The sequence below is a fragment of the Otolemur garnettii genome, unplaced genomic scaffold (assembly GCF_000181295.1).
Source record: "Otolemur garnettii isolate 467f Iridium unplaced genomic scaffold, OtoGar3 scaffold00028, whole genome shotgun sequence".
Lineage (NCBI taxonomy): Eukaryota > Metazoa > Chordata > Mammalia > Primates > Galagidae > Otolemur > Otolemur garnettii.
Window position 1 is genome coordinate 3834616 of NW_003852423.1, and position 9937 is coordinate 3844552.

Below are 9937 nucleotides of genomic sequence, written 5' to 3' on the forward strand. Positions count from 1 at the left end.
AAGACCAGGAATACAACCAGACCTAGCCCAGTCCATTTTAAAGCTAATACCTGTCTCTCAGATTAATTTAATTTCCAGAGAGAATCATTTATAAGTCAATCTCCCAAATACCCATTCATTCTCCCTAGTAACTATTTCTTGTCCCTGAACAGAATTACCTACATTCCTCATCTCTTCCTCCCCTCTGAAATGAGGGTGTATAAACTTTTGGACCCCTCCTGGGGTCTTGGGTAATCACTCTGTGATTCTCCCTGTGTGCATGATATATCTCTTCCTCTTATCAGTCTTCCTTATTTTGAGTTGATCTTTCAGCAAGCCTCTGGGGGCAAAGGGCAAGTTTTCCCTGTCCCCCACAGAAGTGATTTATTTTGTTGACCCTTTCTGTTTGTCAACCACGTGAAAATAGACTCTCAGTCTTCAGGATTCTTATGCCAATCCCGTGGCTAAAATTAGAACTCCTAAATTTGTGCTAAGTGCCTTTAATCTCTATTACTCTGGGAAATAAAAGGAATCTGGGAACATTAGAAGGGAGGTACAGAGATCTCATTACTGATTAGATGGTCTCCATCTAATCATTTATGGTTCCTGCTTCTAGAAATTAGGGTAGCCTGGTCACTGATTTATTCTTCCTCTAATTCTGTCACTTGGGTGGAAATCCAAGTCACTCTTAATTTGTCTTATTTTAGCAACATGTAATCTGGCTAATTTTCTCCTTAAGAATTAAATTCCAAATCAAACGTTTCCCTTTAAGCCTAGATCTTACGTCCAAATATCCAGAACAGTTGGAGGAAGGGAAGGAAATCTATCAAATATCTCGATGATTCATCTCAGAGAGCACAATATCTAAGCAGGTGGAAACACTGCATGAATCAGAAGCACTAATCTGTGTGCTAATGGACCATTTATTTGCATTTCATTTTCCTTGAGGGGAAAAATGTCCTATGTCAATCTTTCTAATTTTGAGCGCAATATGCATATCCATTGATATTTAAAGAAAAGAACTGCACATGGACAGGTATTCCCATCTCTAAATTGCATCAGTGGGTTCTGTTTCAGCTAAATGATTCATCCAAGGTATTTCCAAACACCATATGATAAAGTGATATACTGCAAATATCTATTCAAAGCTTTTCATAAACTAATGAATTCTGCTAAATATTAAATGATAAGAAGGTTCCAAAAGTTCAAATGCACAAGATTCAGAGTTATGGCATTTAAAGAGAATAACTGAGCAAACCTATCCACATAGCCAGAGTTATAAGGGTCCAACTGCATGAATCAACACAGTTTTTGTCCCAGCTGTGATTTGGGGCCTCTAAGCTGGTGGTCTGATCTGGCTTAAATATCAATGGGAATTCTGGTTCCCAAGGCCCCCTGAGGCTTCCAGAATTAAGCAGCATTCCAAGAATTTCCTCACTGGCTGGTGCCTGACTCACTTATAGGACTGGGGAGATGGAACAAGAAAAATTATGGAGTCATAAGGCTTTCCTTTTTCCTGCTTTATCTCCTACCTCTCCCAATTTGAGGATGCAAGCTGGGCAAAGAACGAATTCATGTGATCACAGGATTTTGCTCTATTATTACCCATATTGCTTTGACAGCTTTTAAGAGCTATGGGCATTGGGCATGTGCTTAGAAGTAAATTCTGACCTTCATGTCAGTTTTTTGTAAGCCAGGAGTCAATGTACCCAATTTTAGAAAAATAACTAATATATTCATTTATGTTGGTTACCTCTTATAATCCTTTAACACATGAGGTGGGTAGAATTGCTATTCCTACTTTAAACAAGAGAAAACTGAGACACGATGAACTAAGTGAACTGATGAATATTACTGTATTAGTTTCCTAGGCTGCCATAACAAAGTGCCACAATCTGGGTGGCTAAAGAATAATAGAAATGTATTCCTTTTTAGTTCTGGGTGCTAGAAATTCAAACTCCAGGTGTCAGCAGAGCCCTTCCCCCTCTGAAACCTGTAATGCAATACAGCTTTGCTTCTTCCCAGCTCTGGTAATCCCAGATGCTTCTCGGCATCACTCCAATCCTCTGGCTTCCAACCTTGCACCTCCTCATGGCATTCTCCCTGTGTGACTCTCTGTCACCACGTGATCCTCTTCCTATGAGGCTACCAGTCTTACTGGATTAGGAACCCAGCCTACTCCAGTATGACCTCACCTTAGCTAATTACCCCGGCAATTACTATATTTCCTCACATTCTGAGGGACTGAGGGTGAGGACATCAACATACCTTTTTGAGGGACATAATTGAACCCATACCAGTCACATAGTTAGAAAGTAGCACAAAAAGGATTAGGATTTGTGCATTCTTAACAACAGTGCTCCTTCAAATCTCAGGATATAGAGCGGGTGATAATGCAGGATGTAAATCACAGTACATACAATTTCTAAAAAATTTTGGATGGTGTTTTTCTCAATTGAAAGATATCTTTTGAACATTTTCCCCCTGCCTTAACCTCCTCTGGAAGGTCAATAGTTGAGGTTAAGTCCTTTAAGATTCATTAAGACTGGGCACAGTGGCTCACACCTAAAATCCTAACACTCTGGAGGCTGAGGCAGATGGGATGATTCAGTTTATAGAGTTCTTCGAGATCAGCCTGAGCAAGAGTGAGACCTCATCTCTACTAAAAATGAAAAACCAAGGCAAGATCACTTGAACCCAAGAGTTTGAGATTGCTGTGAGCTATGACACAATGGCACTCTACCAAGGGCAACAAAGTGAGACTCTGTCTCAACAACAACAAAAAAAGATTTCATTATATTGTATTCTTTTCCATTCCTTTGAGAACAAAAAGCTATAGTTAATACATGCATGAACTATAAGATAAATGAAAGAGCCATGCAAATTAACATAAATAATAATCATGATGATTCTCTAAACATTTACTAATACACACTTGAGTTTTCTTTAGTGAGAATAACTAATTTTTATCTAGCATTTATTGCTTATAGACATTTTAATAAGTACTTTAAAAGCCTTGTCCAGTTGAATATTATTGATCTTATTTTACAAATGTAGATACTGAGGTGTACAGAAATCAGGTGACTTGCCCAAGATCATAATATGTGTGCTACTGAAGTGAGCATATCGCCCAAGGTCATAAACCTGAGTTCTAGGCAATCTATCTCCAGACCTCAGGCCCTTAGGTTAACAATATCCTAATCTTTGCCTTTCTCTTCGCAAGGTTAAAAACACTAGGAACAATGCTCCAAGGCTGTTCTGTCTTTTGGTCACTAACATTAAAAGAAAGAAACTCCTAATTTGGCCACACAACCACCTTCGCCAAATCCTACTTGTCTAAACATCTTAGTCTCATCAGTTTTGTATATGATAAAATATATAAATTATATGTAAAAATTCATATAAAATTACTCTCACTTGTTTTTAGTCAATGTTTGATGAACTCAAGTTGAACAGACCAAAATCCCATCACATAATCAATTCCAATACTTTCTTAATTAAAATAGCTAAATATTTTAAACTATATTTAGTTTGAATATTTTGTTTTTAAGTACTGCAAACACCTAAAAGACAAACTTACAAACTTAAATAATCTTTCCTCTTATAAATGTAATAAATTTATGAATAAAAAATTTTTAATTTTTAATTATCTCAAACATTCAGATGCTATATATTTAACAAAATTCTTACACCTTTCTGCTGCTTAAAATGTATGACTTTTTAAATGTTCTCAAATTGTAACCAATTAACTCTTTTGACTTTAATACAAAGACATCAGACCATATTCTATTATCTCTATACTTATTTCATTATCTTCTCAGTATGGAAAGTTATTTCATTAATGAATCTGATTTGTTATAGAATGTGAAGAAGGTTTCTGGGACTGGAGATAAGGGACCAAGACATGGGTACTAATCAGTGAGAGATTTAAGACTGAAACCAAGAGTTACTTAGTCTAGGCTGTGTTTATCTGAGTCATATGAATATAATGAACTATTTTCAAAGTTCAATGTGTCAATAAGCGATCCCAAGTCAGGCGGGCATGATGCCTGTGCCTGTAATCCCAGCTATTTGATAGGCTGAGGCAGGAGGATCTCTTACAATCAAAAATTTGTGTCCACCCTGGGAAATATAAGACCCCACCTCTAAAAAAAAAGAGAGAGAGAGATTCCAGATCCAAGTCCCTACCATATGACTGGAACTTAGTTTGATAACCTATGCCTTCTGAATTTTTATATTTTCATAATTCTTTCATCAATCATTCATAATATTCTTTAATTTTAGCATTCAAATATCTCTTAATAGAATTCTATACTCCCATTCAGTTTGCAGATAATTTCCTACAGCCCTTATTTGGAATTTGTGAATTTCTTCACAGCCTGATTGCAGTCTATATTCTAGGCAAGCTATTTTTATCTTGTAGAGATCTTGGCCACAACTCTATGTTCTTTCTTTAAAATAAATGGAAAAAAATTTTATTGACATGTAATTTGCATGCCATATAACTCTAAGGTGGACAAATAAGTGTTTTTTATTATAGCCACAGATATGTGCAACCTTTACTGTAATTTTAAAATATGTTTTTCATTTCAAAAAGAAACCATGTCCCCTTTAGCTATCATCCTCTTTACCCCAACCTCTCCTCAGTCTTAAACAACCATTGATCTACTTTCTGTCTGAATGGATTTTCCTATTCTGGACTTCCATGTAATTGAATTCATATGGCATGTGGCCTTTTGTGACTGGCTTTGGTAATGAGAATGCAATATCACCAGGCCATGAGAACCAGAAGCATTACTGGCAGAGAAAGTTGGACTTAATTTGGAAGAGGGGACAAATAGGTCATAGCCCTTCTAACTAAAATTAGCAATCTGAGATAGGAATGAATGAGGAGAAGCCCACAGGTTTGCTAGACTAACGTTGCTATTGGATGAGTGGTTGACTAACCAGAAAACTTAACAGGGAGATCTTGGAAATAGGAGAACTATAAATGGACTGAGATAAGCTCCTCACAGATCCCTGGATTAGTGAGACACCATCCATGCATGGACAGACTTGAGAGAGGCAAAAACAGTGTGCAGAAATGAGTATTTGAGAAATGGCCGCAAGGTTGAAAATGTTTCCCAGTCCACGCAAAGTCACTGTAGCATGCAATAGAAGCCTTACAGGGTTGAGGTATTTGAGCACAATTCTACCAAATCAGTGACCGACCACTAAACTGAATTATGTTGACATTGTGTAACTTCTAGGATGCCAGGCTTTAAAAAAAAAAAAAAAGAAGAAGAAGAAGAAGAAATAGAAATGTTAAAAATACATAAGCAGATGAATAATATGGGTGAAACACACTGCATTTAAGTCCAGGATAATTACTAAAATAACCAACAATCTCCAACTTCCAGACAAAGAAAACAAGAGTAGCTATGATGTATTACTTAAACTGTCCTCTTTTCAACCAAATATCACTAGATATGAAAAAAACACTTAACAGAAACTGACCCTGAGTTGGCCCAGATTCTGGGATTATCAAAAACATATTACAAATATGTTTAAAAAAATTAAAGGAAAATATGATGGCAATAAACCAATGAATGCTAGATCTCCTAAAGTAGAAACAATTTAAAAATAGAAATTCAAGAGTTGAAAAGTACAATCATGAAAATAAAAAATTCACTAGATGAGTTCAGTAGTGGATGTGAAGTGGTCGAGAAAAGAATCAGTGAACTTGAAGGTAGATCCTTAGGAATTATTCAATTTGCAGAAAGACAATAAAAAGTTTTAGGAATCTTGGAGACGAGATCAAATATTCCAACATATTTATAATGACAGTCCAAGACAGAGAAGAGAGCAAAAAGGTCCGAAAATATATTTGAAGAAATAAGGGCTCTGAACTCCCCAACTTGTTAAAAAAAAAAAAAACCTACAAATCTAAGAAGCTCAGGAAATCTCAAGAATGATAAACACAAAGAGATCTAAACACAGACATAGTCAACCTGCTGAAAGACAAAGAGAAAATCTTGAAAGCAGCCAGAGAAAAATGATGCATCAAGTATAGGAAACAATACAACTAACAGCCACCTGTCAAAAATCATAGAATCAGAAGATAGTTGAATAGCATATTCAGAATGTTGGATAATACAGCCTCAATCAAGAATTCTATATCAAGTGAAACTATCCTTCAAACCTGAATGTGAAATAAAGGCATCTCCACATAAATAAGATGTGAGAGAATTCTTTGATCTTCCCCACAGAAATTTCTAAAGGAAGACCTTTAGGGTAAAACAAAATGACACTTGATGGTAACTCAAAAGAGTATTGGAAATGATAAAACTGTTGGCTGATATTTTTAAAAACTGTTTATGTGCCTATTCTCTTTTCACTAAGATTGTGTTATTCAAAGTATGACATGTTACATATATGACAATACTGGCACAAAGGTGAGAAAAGTTAACAAAACTACCATTGTCCCTCAGAGTACTTGGGGGAGGAGTTCCAAAACCTCCTAAATATACCAAAATTCTTACAGTTAGCCTTGCAAAACCCACATATACAAGTCAGCTTTCCATATGTGTGAGTTTATAGGTCACAAATACTATAATTTTTTTTTTGAGACAGAGTCTCACTGTGTTGCCTCAGTAGAGTGCCATGACATCACAGCTCACAGCAACCTCAAACTCTTGGGCCTAAGGGATTCTCTTGTCTCAGCTTCTCAAGTAGCCCAGCACAGGTGGCTGTCACAATGCCCAGCTATTTTTGTTGGTGGTGGTGTTGTTATTGTTGTCATCATTGTCACGGTTGTTTTAGGTGGCCTAGGCCAAATTCAAACCTGCCAAACTCGGTGTATGTGGCCAGCACCTACCCACTGAGCTATGGGTGTCACCCAAATACTATATTTTTGATATGTACTTGGTTGAAAGAATCAGGTTTAAGTGCATCTGCACTATTCAAACCCATGTAGTTCAAAGGTCAACTGTATATTGGAATAAATTCCCTATGTTTACTAGAATTAAAATAGATTGTGATTAGGTAAAGTCACATGTCTATTCCTAGAATAACCATATACACACTTAAACATACACACACACAAATAAAAGAAATAAATAAAAATTCACAAAGGAAGTAAAATGGTCCCATAAAGAACATTCAGCTAACATAATGAAGGTTGTAAGAGAATTACAAAAAAAGACATGAGATACACAAAAAAACTAGCAAAATTGAAGGCATTAATCCAGCCATACCAAATAATTACATTACATTTGAGTGGCCTAAGCATTTTAATCAGAAGACAGAGATGGTGAGACTGGATTTAAAAGAGAGCTTTAGTTATCCGTTATTTACAAGAGACACATATTAAATGCAAAGATTCAAGTACCTTGAAAGTAAAAGGAAGGAAAAGTTATACCATGTAAACAGTAACCATAAAAGGACCCCCCCCCCCAAAAATAGACCTTAAGATAAGGAATTGGAGTGAAGACAAAGAGAGGGATATTTCACAATGACCAGGAGTCACTGCTTCAGAAAGATACCCAGAATTACAAAGGTACTTAACAATAAACACAAAAAGCAAAAAAATACAGAATTAAAAGGAAAAATAGACAATTCAATAATTTTAGTTGATGATTGCAATACTCATCTCCTATAATTGAGGGAACAAATGGAAAGAAAATTAGTAAGAATAAATACTTATTTGAAATGGCTGGGCGTATTGCTTCATGTCTATAATATTAACACTCTGGGAGGCCACAGTGGGTGGATCACCTGAGCTCAGGAGTTCGAGACCAGCCTGAGCAAGAAAGAGACCCCCATCTCCACCGAAAATAGAAAAATTACCTGGGCATTGTGGCAGGCACCCAGCTACTTGGTAGGCTGAGGCAAAAGGGTTACTCAAAACCCAGGAGTTTGAGGTTGTGATAGAGTGAAACTGTCTCACAAAAAAAAAAAAAAAAAAAGGGGGCAGTGCCTGTGGCTCAAAGGAGTAGGGCGCCAGTCCCATATACTGGAGGTGGTGGGTTCAAACCCAGCCCCAGCCAAAAACTGCAAAAAAAAAAAAAAGACTTATTTGCACAACACTATCAAACAACTTGGCCTTATTGATATGTGTAGAACATGCCTCACAATATAATACAATCACATTTTTCAAGCACACAGGAAACATTCTCTGGAATAGATGGACCATATGCTACACTGTAAAACAGGTCTCAATAAATTAAAAACAATTAAAATTATACAAAGTACATTATTCTCTGTTGGTGCCATCACCAAGGAAGCAGGCCGGACAATGGATTGTAAACTCAAAGCTTGCAGGAGGTGGGCCTTCCCATATGTGTCGGAGAAAAGGCCCCAAGCAACCTCTGCAACTGCTATTTATTGAGAATATACGCCCCTCCCCAAGTCCCACCTCCCTCACTGGAGTTCCACAAGTGATCAATTTCCAACTGCCAAAGTCTGATCATTAACGTCCAGTAACTGCTACTTCGTCTCTGCAAGCCTACAGTCCAGGTTCCTACACATCCTGCTGCATAAGTTGCTACATAGGTTGTTACATAGATCACTACTTATGTGGTTACATAAGCTGCTACATATCCTACTACATAGGTTGCTACACATCCTGTTACAGAGGTTGCTACAATTCTCCAAGCAGTGGTATAAAATTAGGAATCTGGCTCTCTCCTATACTCAGTGGTTAGGGTGCTGGATACGTACACTGGGGCTGGCGGGTTCAAACCCAGCCTGGTTCTGCCAAATAACAATGACAACTACAACAAAAAAAATCCAGGCATTGTTGCACACATCTGTAGTCCCAGCTACTTGGGAGGCTGAGACAAGAGAATCACTTAAGCCCAAGAGTTTGAGATTGCTGTGAGCTGTGACGCCACAGCACTCTACCAAGGGTGACATAATGAGACTCTGTCTCAAAGAAAAAAAAAAAAAATATATATATATATAATATATTTATATATTTAAATATAAATATAAATAAAGAATCAATAACAGAAACATATCTGAGAAATTGCCAAATAGGCTTGGCACCTGTAGCTCAAGTGGCTAAGGCGCCAGCCACATACACCTGAACTGGTGGGTTCGAATCCAGCCTGGGCCCGCCAAACAACAATGATGGCTGTAACCAAAAATAGCCAGGCATTATGGTGGGCACCTGTAGTCCCAGCTAGTTGGGAGGCAGAGACAGGAGAATCACTTGAGCTCAGGAGTTGGAGGTTGCTGTGAGCTGTGATGCCACAGCACTTTACCCAGGGTGACAGCTTGAGGCTCTGTCTCAAAGAAAAAAACAAAAAAAGAAATCACCAAATAATTAAAAAGTAATTATATTACATTTCTTTTTATTTATTTCTTTATTTATTTTTGGCCGGGGCTGGGTTTGAACCTGCCACTTCTGGCATATGGGGCCAGTGCCCTACTCCTCTGAGCCACAGGTGCCACCCTGCATTTCTAAATAGAAGAAATCATGAGGAAAATGACAATATATCTAAAGTTGAATGACATAAGAGATAGGGCAGTGCTTATGGCTCAGTGAGTAGGGCGCCGGCCTCATATACCGAGAGTGGCAGGTTCAAACCCAGTCCTGGCTGAACTGCAACAAAAAAATAAGTGGGTGTTGTGGCAGGCACCTGTAGTCCCAGCTACTCGGGAGGCTGCGGCAGAATTGCCTAAGCCCAGGAGTTGGAGGTTGCTATGAGCTGTGTGATGCCATGCCACACACTCTACCAAGGGCCATAAAGTGAGACTCTGTCTCTACAAAAAAACAAAACATAAGACATCAAAATGTATGGAACATAGCATTGGCTATGGCTAATAGTTCAGAAGAACAGTCAGAGACCAGGAGAAAACACAGTTAGAGATTTAGTAACAGTAGTGATGGGCACAATATAAGAACATTTGAGGCTCGGCGCCTGTGGCTCAACCGGCTAAGGCGCCAGCCACGTACACCTAAGGTGGCGGGTTC